Below are 23,285 nucleotides of genomic sequence, written 5' to 3' on the forward strand. Positions count from 1 at the left end.
AGTATTTTCAAGAGGTGCCAGAACTCCGTTCCCCCGTGTTCCCCCTGAAAAAAAGCCCTGCTTCCGCCAATGCTGTAGTCTGAGTGCACCGATACTGATGGAGCTCATTCTCTAATAAAGAAACTGTTACTGGACTCTTGATGTGTCTTCAGGGAAATGACTGGCGCAGAGCCTGACACTGGGCAAGGCTCAAGAAGCAAGTGGGCACCAGGAAGATGCAGAAGAAGATGTGGAAGCAGAAGGAAGAAGGAGGAGGGGCAGGAGGAGAAGGAGAAGTCACAACTGATTCAAGGCAGTTCAACATGTGGGATGTTCAAAGCAAGAGACATCTAGAGGTGGGTGCCCTTGTCTTCCTCTGCATAGCAATACCTGCATGGTTTCCCATCAAAGAACTAACTAGGGCTGTCCTGGCTTAGCTCCCAAGCTCTGATAAACTTAAGCTAAACTGGGTTATTCAGGCTGCTAAGGGAATTACAAAGACATCCCTAAAACTGGGCCGATTCCAGACGACTAACCTTAAATCGCTCCATGCCGCCCTCTTCCGGATCGCGACGGGGAAAATGCGAAATATCGCGTTTCCTCGCGCGAGTTTTGCGCGTCGTCGCGCAAAACTCGCGCGAGGAAACGCGATATTTCGCATTTTCCCCGTCGCGATCCGGAAGAGGGCGGCATGGAGTGATTTAAGGTTAGTCGTCTGGAATCGGCCCTGATCTGGGAGACAGCTGGTGAAAGAAGTAAATGGACAACTAGGGGGCCCTTGCAACCCGAGTGTGAGACCCGGGGTACCTCATCAATCTGCCTTGCGATTGGCAACCTCCTGAGGTGGGAATTTCAGGTGATTTCCAGACCAAAGAGATCAGTTCCCCTGGAGAAAATGGCTGCTGCGGAGGGTGCACTTTATGCCAATATGCCTTGCCGAGGTCCGTCCCTTCCCCAGACCTAGGGTTGCCAGCTCCAAGTTGGGAAATTCCTGGAGATCTGGGGGGTGAAACCTGGAGAAACCTGGAAAAAGTGGGTTTGGGGGAGGGAAAGGATCTTGGCATGGCATAATTCCATAGAGTCCCCCCCCCAAAGTAGCCATTTTCTCCAGGTGAACTGATCTCTGTGGCCTGGAGACGAGTTGTAATTCCGGGATATCTCCAGCCACTATCTGGAGGCTCAACAACAACACAGGGAACCCCTGGGGACACAGACAAAACTACAATACAACAACCAGGGTCACAAAAAGTCAAGCACTCAATGAAAATATGTTATTAGTGTATTTTTCAAAAAGTGCAAAAATGCAAATGTGCAAAGGTATTCTTACATAACACAATATCACAACAATTTAAAGTGCATATTTCATCAAAGCAGGGGTAGTCTATCGGATAATTAATCAGTAAATAAATTCATACAATCCAAGAAGTTCATCACTGGTGGTGAGGAAGTGCAAAGAGTGCATGGAAACTGTCCATATGTCCAAAGCTGGAGTGTGAACATGTCCAAAGACACCTAGTCGATGGGCTTTAGCTTGCTGTTACCAATTCCCGTTTTGGTGTTTCTTCTTCTTGGGCTAGACTCTATGGATGTCCAAAAGCAACTCTCCTCACTGCACACACCATAACAGTTAGAAGGAACCCGATAGGAAACCTCTATTGGGTTCCTTCTAACTGTTATGGTGTTTAAACTGTTATGCACTTTAAATTGTTGTGATATTGTGTTATGTAAGAATACCTTTGCACATTTGCACTTTTGCACTTTTTGAAAAATACACTAATAATATATTTTCATTGAGTGCTTGACTTTTTGTGACCCTGGTTGTTGTATTGCAGTACTATCTGGAGGCTGGCAACCCTACCCAGACCCCACACTTCTCAAGTTTCACTTCCCAAATCTCCAGAAATTTTTCAACTTGGAGCTGGAAACTCAAATTCTCCTGAAGGGATTTCCATTGAATCAGAGGCAAAGGAAGAAAGCAACCCTCACTGTTGTGAGAGGCAAGGAAATATCCGTGAGGTAAAACTCTGGCTTTGCTTGTGAAAACCACGTTGGCAGGGCCTCTCAAATACCAGAAGGAAGTTGTAGAGCGCTACCATTGTGCTCTATGAGGCAATGGGGCTTGACTGGAGTCTCTTCTGAGCAACCGCGTGGGATATAAGTAGAATAAATACTGTCAATTAGCAGTATCAATAATAGCAATGCCAGGAACAAATGTTCAACTTACTGAGGGAGGAGGCAAGAGAGATTCCACCTCAGAAAACTATCAGCAGCTGTTTAAGCACAACTGGGGGAAGAGAGTGTCAAACCAGTCAGAACGCCAGGATGATGCACATCAAGGATTTGTTTGTTTAGTTAGAAGCAACCTTGCTCCTCTGAGGAGGATAAAAAATTTATGCCAAGTATGGTCTGACAAAACAAAAGAGACCCCACTACAAAAAGGGTAGGTATGCCTTATACCCTTGACATTTCCACAACACATAGAAGTCGGTTCTGAGCGAGCATAAAAAGTTGGTGCTTGCGAACCCAAGGGCACCATTAAAGCGGAGCTCAAAAAGAATCTGATAAATAAATAAAAAAGGCGTTAAAATTCCACGTTAATGAGAGGGGAGAGAAAGGATGCAAATCATACGCGTGTTTAGGTGCCAAACTGAGAAATGGGGGAGGGGGTGTTGAATAAAGTCTCCCGTTGCACATACTTGAAATATTCTGTAGTAGTGAAATGGTCCGAGGGGACAGGTTATGTTGATGTTAAAATGGGCCTATCCCACAGTGACACTGACATCACAGCACAAGAGGTAATATCCAGTAATGTAACTATCTGCAATATCTTGGTGCATAGATTTTTCTCTCGTGTCGGCCTTTAAACCAGTTTGGTGGAATTTCTTTATGATATCTCTCTTTTTTTAAAAAAGGAATAATTCGTGGTTGTTGTGAGCAGGCCATCTAGGGTTGCCAACCTTCAGGTGGGGCCAGGAGAGCTCCAGAATTGCAACTCATCTCCAAACTACAAAAATTAGTTACCCTGGAGAAAATGGAAACTTCAGAAGGGAGATTTTATGACACTATACCCTGCTGAAGTATAATAAGCCTGCTCATCTTTGGGCCAAGCTACACATGACGAATGACGCTTGAACAGCAAGTGGATTGAGTGGAGGGCAAGTGAACAGGGAGAAATACACTTGCTGTTCAAGTGTCATTCATCATGTGTAGCTTGGCCCTTTGTTTCCTCCATCAGGGGGCAGGGCCCTTTCCAAGGCCATTTTAGCTTCCCTGTTCATCCCTGGGTATAGGTTGGGGTAAGTTTGCCAGTTCCAGGTTAGGAAATTCCTGGAGATTTGGGGGTGGAGCCTATGGAAGGCAGGGTTTGGAAAGGAGAAGGGAGGGGTATGGGGATGGAGCCTAGGGAAGGCAGGGTTTGGAAAGGAGAAGGGAGGGGTTTGGGGGTGGAGCCTAGGGAAGGCAGGGTTTGGAAAGGAGAAGGGCGGGGTTTGTGGTGGAGCCTAGGGAAGGCAGGGTTTGGAAAGGAGAAGGGAGGGGTTTCGGGGTGGAGCCTAGGGAAGGCAGGGGTTGAAAGGAGAAGGGAGGGATTTGGGGGTGGACCCTAGGGAAGGCAGGGGTTGAAAGGAGGAGGGGTTTGGGGGTGGAGCCTAGGGAAGGCAGGTTTGAAAGGAGAAGGGAGGGGTTTTGGGGTGGAGCCTAGGGAAGGCAGGGGTTGAAAGAAGGGAGGGGTTTGGGGGTGGACCCTAGGGAAGGCAGGGGTTGAAAGGAGGAGGGGTTTGGGGGTGGAGCCTAGGGAAGGCAGGTTTGAAAGGAGAAGGGAGGGGTTTGGGGGTGGAGCCTAGGGAAGGCAGGGTTTGGAAAGGAGAAGGGAGGGGTTTGGGGGTGGAGCCTAGGGAAGGCAGGGGTTGAAAGAAGGGAGGGGTTTGGGGTGGAGACTAGGGAAGGCAGGGGTTGAAAGGAGGAGGGGTTTGGGGGTGGAGCCTAGGGAAGGCAGGTTTGAAAGGAGAAGGGAGGGGTTTGGGGGTGGAGCCTAGGGAAGGCAGGGTTTGAAAAGGAGAAGGGAGGGGTTTGGGAGTGGAGCCTAGGGAAGGCAGGGGTTGAAAGGAGAAGGGAGGGATTTGGGGGTGGAGCCTAGGGAAGGCAGGGGTTGAAAGGAGAAGAGAGGGGTTTGGGGTGGAGTCTAGGGAACGTAGGGTTTGGTAAGGAGAAGGGAGGGGTTTGGGGGTGGAGCCTAGGGAAGGCAGGGGTTGAAAGCAGAAGGGAGGGATTTGGGGGTGGAGCCTAGGGAAGGCAGGGGTTGAAAGGAGAAGGGAGGGGTTTGGGGGTGGAGCCTAGGGAAGGCAGGGTTTGAAAGGAGAAGGGAGGGGTTTGGGGGTGGAGCCTAGGGAAGGCAGGGTTTGAAAGGAGAAGGGAGGGGTTTGGGGGTGGAGCCTAGGGAAGGCAGGGTTTGAAAGGAGAAGGGAGGGGTTTGGGGGTGGAGCCTAGGGAAGGCAGGGTTTGAAAGGAGAAGGGAAGGGTTTGGGGGTGGAGCCTAGGGAAGGCAGGGTTTGAAAGGAGAAGGGAGGGGTTTGGGGGTGGAGCCTAGGGAAGGCAGGGGTTGAAAGGAGAAGGGAGGGGTTTGGGGGTGGAGCCTAGGGAAGGCAGGGGTTGAAAGGAGAAGGGAGGGTTTGGGGGTGGAGTCTAGGGAAGGCAGGTTTGAAAGGAGAAGGGAGGGGTTTGGGGGTGGACCCTAGGGAAGGCAGGGGTTGAAAGGAGGAGGGGTTTGGGAGTGGAGCCTAGGGAAGGCAGGTTTGAAAGGAGAAGGGAGGGGTTTGGGGGTGGAGCCTAGGGAAGGCAGGGTTTGAAAGGAGAAGGGAGGGATTTGGGGGTTGAGCCTAGGGAAGGCAGGGTTTGAAAGGAGAAGGGAGGGATTTGGGGGTGGAGCCTAGGGAAGGCAGGGTTTGAAAGGAGTAGGGAGGGATTTGGGGGTGGAGCCTAGGGAAGGCAAGGTTTGAAAGGAGAAGGGAGGGATTTGGGGGTGGAGCCTAGGGAAGGCAGGGTTTGAAAGGAGAAGGGAGGGTTTGGGGGTGAAGCCTAGGGAAGGCAGGGTTTGAAAGGAGAAGGGAGGTACCTCAGCAGGGAGTAATACCATAGCGCTCACCCTCCAAAGTGCTCACCTTCCATGAAAAGCATATTAAGTGTCTTGTGGATGACGATGTCTGTACAAAGTGCAAACATAATTCCTATTTGTGTCATAAAATTTAGGGAAAAAAGTCTGACTTTTGAATCAGTACAGCCCACAGCAGATAACGATGTGCGTGTGTTATGCAACCTTGATTCTGCTCTGCAAAAATCAAATATCAGCTCTTGTGGATAAGTGTCCCGAATATGTGATGCCCACATGTAGGAAGAAAGAAGTATCTGTGGAAATAAAGGGGAAGATTTTGCACTGCTCTTAGTATAATCAGTGCCTTAAAGCCAGATAGCCATCGGCAGTGACATTGGAACGGCATTTCCTCCTTAGGCTTAGCTGGTTTGGTAGCACATCTCTGCAAGTGTTTAGCCATGTTAACATAAACCCTCATTAGACAGGATTAAGCAGGAAACAGTGGCAAACAAGATGGACACTAACTCTCCGAGGGACCAAAAGAGGCTCTGAATGCTTATTACCCTTTTAAATTACTTTAAGATTCAGGGAATGAATTTCACCGCATGATTACCGGGGGGGGGGGGGCTGTTTGTGTTGTATAACCATTTTCAGCCAGGCTTTTCTCCCCCTTACATAGATATCAATCCTTAATAGATTTATTCTCTATCACTTTTTGGGATAAACAAGAGGGGAAAAAACAGTGTTGTAGATCATTTGATACTTTTTGTTCCCAGAACATGGACTGAGGAAGAAATTTCTTTCCTTCCTTCCCCAAAATCAAGTTTCATGAGGTGTATTGTATGGAAGGCAGGCAGGTGGGAAAACTTAGACTAGATTCAGTTCCTTCTTCTATGGAGGTATTTAACTTGGCTGGGGCCAGAAGTAATTCTGGTGGGGAAGGAAGGTGAAGAACATCTTTAATGGAATGTGGGTTGAATTTCTGTTCTTCATGGAACATACTGGGCACTTGGGCTAGGCAAGGCTCTTGGACATTAGTGCTTAGAATCATAGAGTTGGAAGGGGCTATACAGACCATCTAGTCCAATCCCCTGCCCAGTGCAGGATCAGCCTAAAGCATCCCTAACAAATATTCCTCCAGCCTCTTCTTGAAAACTCTCAGTGAAGGGGAGCTCACCACCTCCCTAGGCAGCTGATTCCACTGTAAACTACTCTGACCATGAAAAAGTTCTTCCTAATATCCTTTGTGCATGTAATTTAAGCCCATTGCTTTGGGTCCTACTCTCTGCTGCCAACTGGAACAGCTCCTTGCCCTCCTCCAAATAGCCTTTCAAAGACTTAAAGAGAGCAATCATGTCCCCCCTCAACCTCCTCTTTTTCAAACTAAACATTCCCAAGGCCCTCAGCCTTTCCTCGTAGGGCTCAGTCTCCAGACCCCTGATTATCCTCGTCGCTCTCCTCTGCACCCTCTCGATTTTGTCCACATCCTTTTTGAAGTGAGGCCTCCAGAACTGCACACAATACTCCAGGTGAGGCCTGACCAAGGCAGTATAGAGAGGGGCTATGACCTCCTGCGATATCGACGCTATGGCCCCTTTGATACAACCCAGGATTGAATTGGCCTGCTTAATCCATGGCTTGCAATAAGGCTGCCAACCTCCAGGCAGGGCCTGGAGATCTTCCAGAATTACAAGTCATTTCCAAACTACAAATATCAGTTCCCCTGAAGAAAATGGCTGCGTTGGAGGCTGGCGTCTCTGGGGTCCCTCCCCTTTCCAAACCTCACTCTTCCCAGGCTCTACCCCCAAATCTCCCAGAATTTCCCAACCTGCAGCTGGCAACTCTAACCTGAGGCCCGAGATAGGCTAGTGAATTTTAGATAAGCCCAGACCATGGTATACTGTATTTGTTGGAGAGGCTCCAAGATGGCATCCTGAACAGACACATCAGCGCATTGCTCGTGTTTTTATCCGGCTTTAAAATAAGTGTCTGTATTTGTTTTTCTGTTTACTTACTGAAAGTGTGTTTTTGTATCATGTATGTTGGGTCACCACTGGGGAGAAAACCGCAGAAAATACCTTTTGATCCAGACTGAACACCTGATATGCTCCAACACACGACTGAAGGTCAACATTCAGCTCAATCTATAGGCCCCATTAATGTAGAACTACTTCACAGGACTGATTGGTTTTCTCCACTTGGTGATTTCCTTTTCTTTTTTTTTCTTTTCCTTTCTCCCCGCCCCCTTCTAATCATAATGGTAAGTAAGCCTGTATAACATATGACCCATCAGAACAAATATGGTCCGACTTCCTGTTTGGGATCCATGGAGGTCTAACACAGCTCTGGGAGCAGAGCTGACCGGGCTGCCGTTTTCAGTGACCGGCGGGGGTAAACAGGCCCGTGGTCCCCTGTTCTCAGGCGGAGAACAGGCTTTGAACGCTCAAGTACCTCAGGGCGCGTCGATCTCGGGCGAGGGGGGGTTCTGCGCAACGGACTCTCCCCCGTCCCTTGAGGTCCCACCCTAAGACAGGTCGGCTTATATCTCTGCGGCAGTTCTGCGGCAGTGACGGCTGGCATAAGATCTACATGCCCAAGCATCAACAGGAGGAAAGAAGGTGAAAGAGAAACCTGAGTTTGAAGCAGTGATTACAACCCAGAAAGACGTTTGAAAAGGTAAAGATCACTATCTCTTGAAATGGGACGAATTACTTAAAGCAAAGAAGCATTAAAGGGGACTTTTAAACTGCAACAGTTTGATTAAAAGTAGAGGAAGACTCGGCAAGAAACAGATTAGTAAAAGGACTAAGCTAAAAGAAGTAATTAGAGAAATCGGAGGATTGTTGTTCATACCTGTGGTTGTGAGGAGATAACAGACTGGGAGAAAGCTTCTACCATCGCGAGAGCTGCTGTGAGGAGACGGGAAACAGGAAGTACGTAATTGTGATAGAGCTGCTGGAGAGAGACGGCCCTAAGGCAGACAGGAAGAGGGCAATCGCCATCTTTGAAGAGGGAAGGGCACGGGCTTCAGCAGAAGAGGAAGTATGCCATATTGGATTACAAAAATATAGAAAAACCATAGAGAAAAGACGCCCGGCATTTTGGATCTTGTAAGTGCTTCTTTTTTTTCCTTTTGAAACCGGGACATTTGAATTAAATTAAATTAAAGGGACACTTAGCCAAGCGCCACGGAGTTAAGGAAACGAGCAGATTCGTGGGAGCGAGGCAAGTCAAGCCCCACGATGTCGAAAAAAGGGTGGCAGACGGCTATGGAAAATTTAGACAAAAGATTTTCGGAAATGTTAAAGGTCCAGCAGGAGCTGGTGAAAGAGATCAAAGAAGTTAAAGAGACAGTTAAAAGTGAATTGGCAGAAATGAAAAAGGGAATGGAAGTAACACAGCAAAAAGTTAACGTGGTGGAGAAGGCGATGGAGAATCTCTCAGACACGCAACGGACAGATATGAAGACGATGAGGGGCAGAATGGCTATTGCGGAGAGCAAGTATATGGAAAAGCAGCTAAGGTTTCGCGGTTTGCCGGAGATGGAGGGAAAGACAGCTCAAGAGCAAGTTGCTGAAGTGTTAGCTGGATACCTGGGGAAGGAAGAAGAAGAAATTGTGGCTATCCTAGACGTGGTGTATCGTATAAACTCAAGACTTGCGACCCAGAGGAAGTTACCAAGAGACGTGATTGTGCAATTTACAACCAGAAATATGAAAGAAATGATTGTGAGCAAGCAATTCCAAGACCCATTGGAGGTTGATGGCAAGACGGTGATTATTATGAAGGAGTTACCTAGATTGGTGTTGCTTGATCGGAAAAAATATAAAGCCTTAGTCCAAATTTTGAAGGACATGAAAATAAGGTATAGATGGGAATTACCGGAAGGACTGGCATTTGAGTTTGGAGGAGTGAAAAAGCGCATCAGATCTGAATCTGAAATGGAAAAGTTTATGAGGGACAATGAAAAGGACTTACCAGCAACAAGGCTATGAATATGGAATGTAAGGTTATATCTTGGAATGTAAATGGACTTAATTCACCCAATAAGAGAAAAAGTACTTTTCACTGGCTATTAAAACAGAAATGTGACATTGTTTGTTTACAAGAGACTCATATTAGAAAACAGGATGTAAAATATCTAAAACTGAGCAAATTGGGCACTCATTTTGCAGCGGCCACAAAAAAGAAAAAAAGGGGAGTGGTCTTGTATATTAGAGAGGAGCTGCAGCCAAAGTTAGTGTTTAAGGACCCAGAAGCCAGATTTTTAGTGGTGGAATGTACATGGAATTTAAAGAAAGTGCTGGTGATTGGAATCTATGCACCTAATGGAGCAAAAGAAAGCTTCTTTGAGGATTTGAGGAAGCAATTAGATGAACTTTCTTACGACCAGATAATTCTTGCAGGAGACTTCAATGGAGTTACAAATTTGGAGCAGGACAAGAAATCAGCAACTGCACAAAAGAAAAGAGGACTACTACCAAAAACTTTTTTTGCATTAATGCAGCAGGAAACTTTGGAAGATGTATGGAGAATACAGAATCCCAAGGGCAGACAATTCACATTTTTCTCCGCAAGACACTCTACTTTATCACGAATCGACATGATCTGGGCCTCAAAGGACTTAGTGTTATGGACTAAAGAGGTGGAAATAATGCCTATGGTAGGCTCAGATCACAATCCAATTATGTGGAAGTTTGGGAAAAGAACTAAGAGGAAAGGATGGAGAATAAATGAGGACTTGTTGCAAGAGGGAGAAAACTTGGAGATGTTGAGAAGGGAAACTAAGTTCTTCATACAATACAACATGAATCGAGAAGTACCAACCAACAAGGTATGGGATACCTATAAGGCAGTAATTAGAGGCATACTAATGGACTTAAACGGAAGAGCCAGGAAAAAACAAGAGGAGAAGAGACAGGAGATTACAGAGAAAATAAAAGCCAAAGAAATACTATTAAAGAAAAGACCAGGGAAGAAGAAAATTTACCAAGACATTAAAATTTTACAAGAACAGTTGACAGCAATGAATAATAAAGAACTGGAATGGAATCTGAAGAGAATGAATCAAAAGTCGTTTGAAGGAGCAAATAAACCTGGGAAATATTTGGCATGTCAATTGAAGAAGAGAAAGGAGAAGAAGACAATAAATAAAATATGTGAGGATAATAAAGTATATCTGGAACAGACTGCTATTAGTAGAGCCTTTTACAAATTTTACGCTAAATTGTATAATAAAAAAGAGGTGAATAAAAATTCAATAGCGACATATCTGGGGAAAATGAGGCTCCCAGTGATCTCGGAAGATTGGAGAAATAAATTGAATAGTGAAGTGACAGAGCAAGAGATAAGGAAGGCAATACAGTCAACAAATCTGGGTAAGGCGCCAGGGCCTGATGGACTCACAGCTAAATTTTACAAGGTAATGGTTAATGAACTGGTGTCATTCCTAAAAGAAGTGATCAATGGTGTTATGAGAGACCAAAGAATTCCAGATACTTGGAGTGAAGCTAACATATCATTGATCCCTAAAGAAGGACAGGACTTGACTAACGTCAAAAATTACAGACCTATTTCCTTACTTAACAATGACTATAAGATCTTTGCGAAGATCTTAGCGGAAAGAGTAAAGGGATGGTTATCCGAAGTTATTGGGGAAGAACAAGCTGGTTTTTTACCAAATAGACAAATTAGAGACAATTTAAGGACAGTTATAAATGCTATTGAATATTATGATAGGCGTTGTGATAAGGAGGTTGGGTTCTTCTTTGTGGACGCTGAAAAAGCTTTTGACAATTTGAACTGGGATTTTATGTTCGCCACTATGGAACAGCTACAGTTGGGAGAAAGATTTATCAGAGCAGTAAAAGAAATCTACAGAGACCAGAGTGCAGCAATTGTGGTGAATGACGAGGTGACTAAGAAATTGACTATAGGCAAAGGTACAAGACAAGGTTGCCCGTTGTCTCCACTGTTGTTTATAATGGTTTTGGAAATTTTGATGATACAGATCCGAGAAGATAATGCAATCCGTGGAATAAAGATAAAAGACTTTTCCTATAAGGTCAGAGCATTTGCAGATGATATAATGTTAATTGTGGAAGATCCAATTGAAAACATGCCAAGGGTAATAGAAAAAATCACAGAATTTGGAGATTTGGCAGGTTTTTTTGTAAACAAAAAGAAGTCAAAGATACTGTGTAAAAATATGATTAAACAAAAACAACAGCAACTTATGGAAATAACAGACTGTGAAGTAACAAACAAGGTGAAATACTTGGGAATTGAACTGACTGCAAAGAATATAGATCTATTCAAGAATAACTGAGAAATTGTGGACTCAAATAGAGCGAGACTTGATTAAATGGAATAGATTGAATTTGTCATGGTTGGGAAGAATTGCAGCAGTCGAGATGAATGTGCTGCCAAGAGTGATGTTTTTGTTACAGACAATACCAGTTATTCGGGACTCCAAGCAGTTTGAGAAACGGCAGAGAAAGATATCGGACTTTGTTTGGGCAGGCAAAAAGCCTCGAGTGAAAATGAAAGTGTTACAGGATGCGAAAGAGAGAGGCGGAATGCAACTGCCCAACCTAAGACTTTACTATGAGGCAATCTGCTTGGTTTGGCTGAAGGACTGGATGATGCTTAAAAATCACAAATTGCTGGCCTTAGAGGGATATAAAAAAATATTTGGATGGCATGCATATTTATGGTATGATAAAGTAAAAGCGGACTCTATGTTTTTACACCATTACATTCGGAGAAGCCTCTTCACAATATGGAAAAAGTACAGAGATTACCTACAAGAAGGAATTCCCTCCTGGGTGGTTCCTTATGAAGTGATAGATCCGAGAACTGTTGATAATGAACAACAGTGTTTAACGTATAAGGAGATAACACAAATAGAATTTTCTAAATTAAGAATAAAGATGCAAGAAGAGTTGTCTCCAAACTATGACTGGTTTCAATATAGACAGCTCAGAGACCTTTATAAATCGGATTGTGCCAAGGGAGGGATAAGAATGGAGAACTCGGACTTGGAGGAAGTAATTTTACAAGAAGACAAAAAGGAAATTTCAAAGGTCTATAAAGTGTTGTTAAAATGGTATACTGAAGAAGAGGTAGTTAAGGTGCAAATGGTGAAGTGGGCTATAAATTTTAATGAAGAAATAACAATGGAGGCGTGGGAATACTTGTGGAAAAATACTTTGAAGATTACGACATGCACTAACATTAAAGAGAATGTCTATAAAATGATCTATCGTTGGTACCTGACACCAAAGAAAATTGCGTTAGGGAATGTGAACACGTCTAATAAATGCTGGAAATGTAAAAAGCATGAAGGATCTTTGTATCATATGTGGTGGACTTGTGAGGTAGTCAGGCAGTACTGGGGGGAAATAATAAGAGTAATAAGTGAGATTTTACAGTTTCAAGTTAATAAGAACCCAGAACTCCTGCTACTGAACTTGGGAATGGAAGATATTCCAGCACAACATAGGACATTGCTTTTTTACATGACAGCAGCGGCTAGACTTTTGTATGCGCAAAAGTGGAAAGTACAAGAAGTGCCAACTATCGAGGACTGGATTTACAAATTGCTGTACATGGCGGAGATGGATAAACTGACAAGAAAACTAAGAGACCTTGATCCAGGACAGTTTAACACAGATTGGGAGAAGCTGAAACAATATTTGGTGAAAAAATGGGAGGTGGGAGGAGAACTGTGGCAGTTTGAAAATTATTGAAGAAAAACAAAAGAAGAGAGAAGTGACTATACCGGGGGGAGGAGAGTTAAAGAAGAATTACTAAGCAATTATTCTATTTGATTATTCTATACAGTATTGAGTAATAGTTATTATGTGATATATAAGAATAGAAATTAATTAATTAATTATGTTGCTGGCAGATAGGGGTGTAATTGAGAATTAACAGAATTAAAATTCATGAATACAAGAAGGGAGGGAATGAGAAGTAGCATATAGAATATAGGTTAAATTGATTGACTTATGTTGAATGTATATTGTGTTTATAGTTATATTTAGAAATGTGTAGAATACGAGTCAAATTGATTGACTTTATGTTATAAAGATAAGAGATATAAGAGGAAGTAAAGAGTAACATATAGAGTATAAGTTACATTGGTTGACTTATAAATGTATTCATCACTTATGAGTACTCAAGTTATGTATAGGGAGGGATAAATTGTTTGTCCCATATTGATGACATTAGAATGAATAAGTTAGAGTACAGGATATTGAGAATATTACCAGTATTATTACTATTGAATAATATGCCAGGTATATATCAGTTAGTTGATAAGTGAAGGGAAACTGACTTAGCACTGTGTTATAACAGATTAGCTTAGAAGAGTGTGAAAGTATATGTTTAATTGACAAAATAAGTTGAAATGAGTAGGGGAAGAATAGACAAAGGGTTGGAAAACTGTTGGAAGTCAACAAACGGGGGGGGAGGGAGGGGGTTAGAACTGGAATATTAGAGTATTTTGATTGTTATAAATGACCAAATATTTCTAATTCCAATAAAAATTTTTATAAAAAAAAAAAAGAACAAATATGGTCCACCAGCCAGGTATTATGGCTGACTCCGTATCTGATGCTCCCGTTTTTGCTTTCCCAGGAGAACTGCAAAAGCAATACCTTTGTTGAGGCACAAATACATGGTTGGTGGGCTCTTTGGGCTTCATGGACAACCCACAATTCAGTCAGGCCTGACACATGACAAATGTCAGAACCAAGCAAGTACCTATGCTGTCAGAAATCACCTGGTTAATGCATCTGAAGAAGTAAGTTCTTAAGGAAGCTCAGTTTGCCTAGGTTTTTTTCAGACATTCAGTTTTGGCACTCCAGTCATGCAGAACAGGAGTGAGAATTCCTCCCAACATGCATGGTTACCATTTTGTGTCCGCAATCACCATTTCCCCCCGTGCATATTTCTTTGGTACACAAAAATCTATATCATAGAAAATCCAGTATTCCATCCCTGTATACCAAAGCTGGAAAATATATGTATTGCCCTAGTCAACCAAAATGGTGACAACATATATCAAATAGATCACAGGTAGCATGTGCTCCCATTACACACAGTTGGAGTGCCAAAATCAAACACTGGAAAACGACTCTGGTTAAAGGTGACTGTTAAGATCTTTCAGCTTTGTATTTAATGATGTTTGATGTACACCCTACTCAGAGCCGTGACGTCATCATGCAGGGTGCCCCTGGGAGTGTGCCCACCATTCCAGCTGCTGCGGATCTCACAGCCCTGCCACGCAGCCACCTGTGCTGCTGCTGGAGGGCCAGGCGTGTATGGCAAGCCGGCCGCCCAGTCAGTGGAGCAGGTGCCCCGAGTGGCATGGGCAGCCTCTCAGCCCTGCCATGCAGCCACCTGTGTGCTCCCGGCCAACAGCCGCTCCTGCACCCTCTGTTTGGTGGCATCCGGGGCAAGTGACCCCCCCGCCCCCCCTAGGTCCGGCCCTGATCCTACTTTGAGGGTGAGTCCTGGAGATTTCCTGGAATTACAACTCATCTTCAGATTACAGAGATCAGTTCCCCTGGAGAAAGGGGAAAAAGCTGCTTTGGAGGGTGGACCCTATGGTATTATATGACACCAAGGTCTCCCCCTTCCCAGGCTCCACCCCCAAATCTCCAGGAATTACCCAGTCCACTCCTGGCAACACTACTGTTTCTGCCCACAGAGGTGAGGTGGGTGGTGACTAGAGATGGGCACGAACTGAAATACGAACCAAAATTAAGCACGAACCAGGCTGGTTCATGGTTCGTGAACTGTGGTTCATCAGATCCCATTTCTGATGAACCGCCACAAACTTTAGGCTGGTTTGTTTGGTTCGTTTTTTGGTTCGTGATTGCGGGCAGCCTGGTGTCAATCAATCAGTTTCCTAGGCAACAGGGGATGGACTTCCTGCAGACCTTCTGCTTATTGGGAATATATATTTAGTTTGGTTTAGTTTAGTAACTTAGCAGAGTAACATAGCAGAGTTATTTAGTCAGAAGCATTTACACCCTTACAAATGTGCATTAATTAATCTTCAGACAAAAACATAGAAAGATAGAACTTACAGTTTATTGTAGCAGATTTCTTCCGTAGCAATATCTTCTGGTAATAAGAAGGGAAAGATCCTAATCTAAAGAGTTACATTCCCTATTCTATGCCATGGCCTGAAACTAGGCAGCGAGGTTGTAGGTGTGGGTTTGTGGACAAAAAGAAGGACTCCATAAGGAGCATGGTGGCTTTACATCTTTCCTTTTTGGATGACCATGTGGGAGAGAGGAGGAAAATTTCCCAAGAGGCACAGAGGCAAGAGAGGAGGAGTCAGTAGGCGTTCCCACCTTAGACAAGAGAGTGGCAGATTGCTAGACTTATACATTACATTCAAAGAAACATGCAGCACCTCCCAGTGTCCAAAGGCAGGCTGAGTCGCCTATTCCAACACTGCTGACCTGGAAGTGACCTTCTGCTGGCCCGTAAGTGATGATTTTCGTGATGTTTTCACGAACCAAACAAACCGGTTCGCAAACCAGGGGCAGGTTTGTGAAAGTATGTGGTTCGTGGTTCATTAAATTTGATGAACCACAAACCGCATGGTTTGGGTTTTTTCCGGTTCATGCCCATCTCTAGTGGTGACAGACAGGGCATTTTCAGTGGTGATGCCTTATCCTCGAAATGCTCTCCCCCTTGAGGCTGATCCATCACCTATTTCTGCTCCAGTTCCCAGGGCCTTTAATATGGTGATGTTCCGGCAGGCCTTTGTTTGCAGACTAGTGTCCTTCACCTTTTCCATCTTTTTTCCTGACTGCCATGCCCCATTTTCTCTCCTGGTCTGGTCCCGTTCTGCAGCTGACCCTGCAGAATTTGAGCTTATGCCTTCTATAGTGACCTATGTATTTTAACAGTGCCTGGAATGGAATTACTGTGATTGGTGAGAACTTTTATAGTTTTGTATGTTTTCAAGACTATTGTTATTGATGTTGTGTTAATGTTAGCTGCCCTGAGCCCATTTGCAGGGAGGGCAGGATATAAATCTCATAAGATAAAATAAATACAGCATGTCACACAGTTTGCTACTTAGAACTCAGGGTTCTCAAATATGCAAACAGGGAAGAAAACAGACAGGAAGGATTGGCCGCTGATTCCTGACATCAGAACATTAACGGTATGTTGACAAAATCTTTTTCTTGGTGCTGTTATACTAGTAGGTTCTACGGTGTGGGAGCCCTCTGAGGGACACATGGTCCCCAAACCTAATCAATGACTTATCCTGCCCTTGACCCCATGTAGTAAAATCATTCGGGAACAGACGCTTCTAAGAGAAGAGTAGCAGTAGCAGACCATAATTGATTTACATGTGGCTTCTATGTAAAAGAGAAAAATAACAATAGCAGATTATAATTGATTTATATGTGGCTTATGACAAAGCACATTGTGCGAAACGGGGCCTAATTTCCAAGCCGGCAAACCCGTTGCCACCTCCAGCTGGGAGTTTGGGAATTCTTCACAACTCCTCGATTGACATTGGCTTACTGTGCCTTACAATTGAGTGCCTTATATTTGAGTTTCGATAGCAAGAACATTAAACTTCTTTGTACGTGGTCCTGTTCGTCATCTTCATTCCATTTTGTTTGGGACCACCCCCTCTTGGATTTGCGCTTGCAGATTTTGGACAATTCTACCTGACATCAGTGGCACGGCTCAAGAGAAGATGGACCATGGTGTCTATAGGCTCACAGATAGCTGGGACATTATAGATGTTCACAAGTGTTTGGACTGCAACTTTCAATCATCCAAAAAAGGGGAGAGAGGAGAGAGAGAGGACGGATGCACTTGCTGCTAATAGAAAGACTCATAACCTTGTTGAGAAAATCTCTCCCTCAAATGCAACCCTATATTCTTTTTTAAAAAATAACTTTATTTAAAAGAAGAAAAAAAGACAATATAAAGTGCGTAAAATTTTTGAACAGAATATAGAATAATACATTTAAGCTACAACCAAAACTAGAAACAAGATATATAACGACACAGCTAAGACCTAAAAGACCTTATATATAATGACACAGCTAAATTTCATAATACTCCTCCTCTCCCTCTCCTTAATTACTTATACCCAAAATTTTAAACTCAGCATTCCATATTCAATCATATACATCACATTTTATATTCAACATTTTTAAGATCTTGATTTTATAATTATCTATATCCGTGTTAACTATTCTTGATTTTTCTTAATTTCCAGCTACATATTCAAAGAAATCTCTCCGTTTTTCCTGGAATTGCTGTGTTGGTCTGTTGTGCATATGAGAAATTAATTTAGCCATAGAGGCACATTCATACAATTTTTATTCGTCCATCTGGACAAAATTCAGTCTTCCATTTTGCTGCATATGCACCTCTCACAGTCTATATTCCTTTTTGTCCAAAATGTGTGTATATATATATATATATTTCTGAATCATTGTTCTCCCCGTAGTGTTTAGCTGGTGAGGTTTTGAAGTACCTCTGATGCTGCCTATTCTCCTTTAGCTGGGTGCTTGGTTCAGGATAACAGTGGATTAGGTAATCCCTCCCAAATGGTGTTACCCACTAACTGGTCACCTCTGTCTCCAGTCCCTGAGAGAAAAGTTCTGCTTCCATTCTAAGATTCATTGGCAAGGTTTAGGAGAGCTTCTGGGAAAAGTCGCAGAAGAAACTTGCTTTTCTCTCTCATGTCCACAGAGAAGTGCTTTTGATATTTGGCTACTTTTTGTAAAAAAAAAAGTTGTGTCTGCCTTTCCACAAAGTAGCTGACAACATGTAGACATCTACAAGCAAAATCTCCAAGTTCTGAAAATTATGCTTAGGAAACACACTATCTTTGAGGTATTTTTCTAACTTATGGGAGCCCAAAGTCTTTGTTTAGGAAGAAACAAAGAAAAGGCAAAAAATGAAACAACAACAACAAAAAACCTTCACTATTTTTCATACACTTCTCTCATTTTTAGATTAAATAATATTTGAAATGTAGCTCTCTCCAGTAAATGACGCTGCTAATATCTTCAGAACTAGATCACGTTGACTGAATGTTAAATACCTTGAGTGAACTCTGCATGTTGGAATCGTTGATATTTCTTGCCTCGCTTAAACGGGTGGCAGGTCAGTTTGCAACTCCAATATGAACGTTCTTGTGAGTTTGTCTACAACGGTTAATACGAGTAACCTTTTGCCTATCACAGAATGCCCCTAAAGGCGTTGCAGGTTAAGAGTGATTAAATTTGCTATGCATAATATTGCATCATTTGCATAAATGATAATAAATAATTGCGGTGTATAAATAATTCATCATTTATTTTTCCAGGGGACGTAGAATACTTCAATGTGGCTGAAACAAAGAAAAAAAATGTAAGAAGGAAAGGGTTAAATTGAGATACAAAACCCAGAGAAAGAGATGAGCGTTTCAGGCAGTTGATGCTGTTGTATGCAGTCTGTATTTTTAAAAAATCTTTCTTGATAGTGTATAATATTGCTAACTTGACCATAAGTATCACAAAGCAGAGCCCATAATATGCTAAAACTTATGGAAGAAATAAATGCCACGATTCTTTTCCCAGCTAGGAGAAAGTAACATAGAAGAAATATTCTATACAATACTTTCTTTTAGAGTAGAAATAGGACATTTAGGGTTGCCAACTCTGGGTTGGGAAATTCCTGGAGATTTGGGGCTTGAGGGGACAGAGGTTGTGGAGGACAGGGAGCTCAGAGAGGATATGAAGCCATAAAGCCCACCCTCCAAAGTTGCCATTTTCTCAAGTGGACGAATTCCTGTAGTCTGGTGCTCAGTTGTAATTCCTGGAGATCGCCAGGCCAATCTTGGAGGTTGGCAACCTATGCATGGCCCAAAGAGCAGGCTTGGTGCGTGAGTCCCTTGAAGCCGTGGCCTCGTGCCGTTCCCACTGATTTCAAAGGTGTTCGTTACATGATCGCAGGTGCTTCCGGCATGATTGTTCTTAGGCAGCGTTCTTCAGTGTGGTGCAAAACCTACATCTTTTTCAGCTATGCCAGGTTTACTGGCTCCATAGATGAGGAATTCAGGAGGCAAATTTTTATAAAGGGTCTAAGTTTTAAAGTCTTTGAAATTTTTCCTCAAATTGCCTGTTCCATAGAATTTCTGCAGGATCAAGGAAGGGCCATTTTTACTGGTTCACTCCTCCGCTGGTAGCCTATAATGTAGAGTTGCCTCCCAAACTGGGCCTGGAGATCTCTGAGAATTATAACTGATCTCCAGACCAGAGAAATGAGTTCCCTAGAGAAAATGGTGGCCTCTGTGGCATTATACACTCCTGAGGCCCCTCCCCCGACTTCACCCACAAGTCTCTAGGCATTTCCAAAGTTAGAGTTGGGAACCCTAAATAGTAATGGTATAGGTAGTCCCCTGTGCAAGCACCAAGTCATTAGTGACCCATGGGGGGATGTCGCATCATGAAGTTTTCTTGGCAGACTTTTTGTTACGGGGTGGTTTGCCATTGCCTTCCCCAGTCATCTACACTTTACTCCCAGGAAACCCCAGGGTACTCATTTTACCAACCTTGGAAGGATGGAAGGCTGAGTCAACCTTGAGCCGGCTACTCGAACCCGGCTTCTGCCAGGATCAAACTCAGGTTGTGAGCTGCTCCCCAAATCGTACTCCTAAAGGTACGGAGAATCCCCAGGAATAGCTTGAGGGAAATCAGAGATCTCCAGCAGGAAGAGCAAATATGAGGAAATCACCCCTTCCGGTGTTCATGGAAATTCTGAATAGGAACAACCCTGTGTATTACAGTGTCATTTGTTGTTCCATCCTGAATAATTCGGCTCTCCACGCTCTTTTAACCACACTAGAGAACCCTGAAAGAATCTTCAGCCTAGTTGTGTTGTAGTCTACATGCCCACAGCTACCACCTGCTTCCTGCAAGATCCCTGGTCTTAGTTGATGTGACATCACTGTGCCACGAGAGAAATGGCAAATTCACTTTTGAGGCCTGCTTTAATAATAATAACTGCGCGTATATACCTCTCTTCTAAGATACATGACCCACTCAGAGCAGTGAACAAGCCAGTATTATTATTATCCCCACAATACAGCTGGGGAGCTGGGGCTGAGAGGAGTGGCTTACCCAAGGCCACCTGCTGAGCTCACGGTAGTCGTGGGATTTGAACCAGCAGTGCCGATTCGCAGCCCAACCACTTAACCACTGTGCCATCTGGCACCTTCTGGATCCTAAGATGAGTGCCATTTCTTGGTGCTTTGGCACAGCAGTTTGCCATTTTCTAGTCTCTGGGTCTCTTGGTTTGTGTCTGCCATGGTCCCTTCTTAGATGGAATCATTACCTGAGGCATCATTGGAGCCTGTAGACACATCTCTTTAGAAAAAGCTGTAGACATTATGGCTGGCCTGGAGAACTTGCCACAGAGATGCTGATCCCTGTGGCGACTGTAACATATAGCCCAGACATTTTATTGTTGAATAGTTCAGTCGGAAATGTTGCTTGTAACTTAACCACCCGTAATCTTCTCTGCTGATCTCTTTTCAATTACTAGATTCAACCGAAGCAGCCAGCGTAGTCAGAATGACACAATCGGAACCTTTTGCAGAAAGTATTTTCTTTTGACTGCTCAAGTCTTACCTCTTGAATTCTGGTGTGACATAATATTTCTGTTGGCAGAAGTCCCTGCACTCAGCATACATCATCACTAACTTATTAGGACTTGAGGCAATTAGCTGAAACAAACAGACGAGACAAGATCTGTATTGAACCGCAGAAATTAGGGGAATAAATAGCCCATGGCACTCCATTATTCGAGAGCTGCATCAAAGTTCAGGCATGAGATTTGGCCTGAAGAAAGGTGTGCATTGTTTTCATCTAACATCTATACATTGCTCTATTATTTTCCTACTGATTCAGGTTACAGGGGGAGAAATTGCCACAGTATAATAGGGCAGCCGAAAGAACTTTTCAGTTTCCATCTCAACACTCGACACAGAGAGTTCCATGAATGGCTGAGGATTAAAATCCAATTAGATACTCCCTTGACATGGGAAATCAGATGAGAGGAACATTGAAAAGCACTGTGCGATTAACAAAAGGGAGGTAGGTGACATGTGCAAAACGGGGAACCGAGATCTGTGGACCCTCACAGGGCACTCATTTCTACAGCTTTCCATGAGAAAATTCCCTTCTTGCAATAAAAAAGATGGACTTATATATGAACATTGGAAAGTTGCAAGTGCATGTTTGTATAAGATCAGATAGAGAATGGAGGAAGGCAGGGATCATGTAGTCCATGAGCTCGCCCAGAGTTCCTTTGCACGTGCAGAGATCTCTTCCCTGAATGTCACTTAATGGACCAGGTTATGGCATCACAACTCAAATATTCTCAGGGCTTTTTTTCAGCTGGAACGCAGTGGAACAGAGTTCCAGAACCTCTTGAAAATGGTCACATGGCTGGTGGCCCCGCCCCCTGATCTCCAGGCAGAGGGGAGTTGAGATTGCCCTCCGTGCCACGGCACGGAGGGCAATCTCAACTCCCCTCTGTCTGGAGATCAGGGGGCGGGGCCACCAGCCATGTGACCATTTTCTTCGAGGGCAACCCACTGAGTTCCACCAACTCTTTTCCCAGAAAAAAAGCCTGAATATCCTTATTTGCTTTTTATTTGGTTCAGGGATTTGTTTTGCTTGGATCCTTGGAGCAAGCTACATTGCCTACAGACAAAGGGAAAAAACCCTCTAAATGAAGGATCCAGCTAAAGTTAACCAGTTATAAATCCTGCTACTTGAATGGGAGATACTTACACCACAATGTATTGGAGTTTAGCTTTAGCTAGATTGCACCCACTGATATTATCCGATTGCAACCCCCACCTCCTTTAAAAAAGTAGATCTATTGAACACACATGAAGCTGCCTTATATTGAATCAGACCCTTGGCCCATTAAGGTTACCATTGACTACTCTGGCAGCTCCTCTCCAGGGTCTTCCAGGTCACCTACTAATGGGTCCTTTCAACTGGAGGTGCCAGGGATTGAACCTGGGACCTTCTGCATGACAAGCAGATGCTCTGCCACTGAGCCACAGCCTCTCCCCATGTTAAGGCAACCAACCAACCAACCAAGTTTATTCAGTCAATGACCAGCACAAATCTCAGACTTACAGATTACAAAAGAGAGCTCTGCCATAACAACCAAAAAAAAACCAGTCTCAATTTATATAATTTAACTAAAATTTAAATTCAGTACACATGCTTGTCTAGCAAATTCTGCAAGCCGCCACAAAAAATTTTGCACGGCAGATAGTAATCTAAAGACATTCTTAATATATCATAGTCAGAACGACAGAGAAACCTTCTAAGCAAAGGAAAAATACATTGTAAACGAATTTCCTGGTAAAAGTAACAATAAAGTAAAACATGTTTGGTTGTTTCCACCTCGCCAGTGCCCCAGGGGCAAATTCTCTCCTGTATGGGGATCTTTTTATATCTCCCCTCTAACACCACGGGGGGGGGGGGACTCTCCATCTAACCTGGGACAATGCCCTCTGTTGGCCCAAGGTCTTCAGTAGGGTAAGGTAGGGGTCCAGAGCTACAATGTACCTAAGATTTTCTGAAATCATAACATTTGGAACATTAATAAGGTCTCCCTGTCGCTCAATGTCTGACAGCCATTGTCTTACCATTGCTTCAGCTTCATCATCACCCATTCCTAGGACAGATGGTGGAGAAAGTCCTACACTCAACAGCTCATGGCATACTACCTTTTCCCAAGAGGATTGGTAGTTACCTTGGAAGATTAAGGGTGCTAGGCCCTGTGAAATATATTTCAACTTGAGCCAAAAATTGACTGAGGCAAGGGTTACCCTGTTAAGACACATGAACCATTAAAAGAAAAGGTTTGTTGTATGACTTCTCTCCGTTGGCATCTTGACAAGGGTAAATATTGTGACCCCCGTGGCGTGCACCCCACCTGCTAGTCTACTGCCTGCCTGCCTTTCCCTTCCCTGCATTCTTCCCTTGCCTTCCCCATCTCCGCCGCACGCTACTCTTGCCTGACTTCTCCCCCACCCCACCCCACCCCACCCCACCCCACCCCACCCCCAGTGACTCTCCCTGCTCGCCAGCCACCTGATTAGACTGGATCGGGGCACATGAGGGCCATCGCTCCTGCTGCTCCAGCTCCC

The 23,285-nt window shown here is 43.9% G+C and overlaps 1 non-coding gene across 1 annotated transcript; it reads right to left on the bottom strand.

The window, feature by feature from the left end:
• Positions 1-22,119: 22,119 nt before the first annotated feature.
• Positions 22,120-22,192, bottom strand: TRNAD-GUC (transfer RNA aspartic acid (anticodon GUC)). Its single transcript has one exon. It is a non-coding gene; the product is annotated as a tRNA-Asp (tRNA).
• Positions 22,193-23,285: the final 1,093 nt, after the last annotated feature.

The sequence above is a fragment of the Eublepharis macularius genome, chromosome 7 (assembly GCF_028583425.1).
Source record: "Eublepharis macularius isolate TG4126 chromosome 7, MPM_Emac_v1.0, whole genome shotgun sequence".
NCBI classification, from domain to species: Eukaryota; Metazoa; Chordata; class Lepidosauria; order Squamata; family Eublepharidae; genus Eublepharis; species Eublepharis macularius.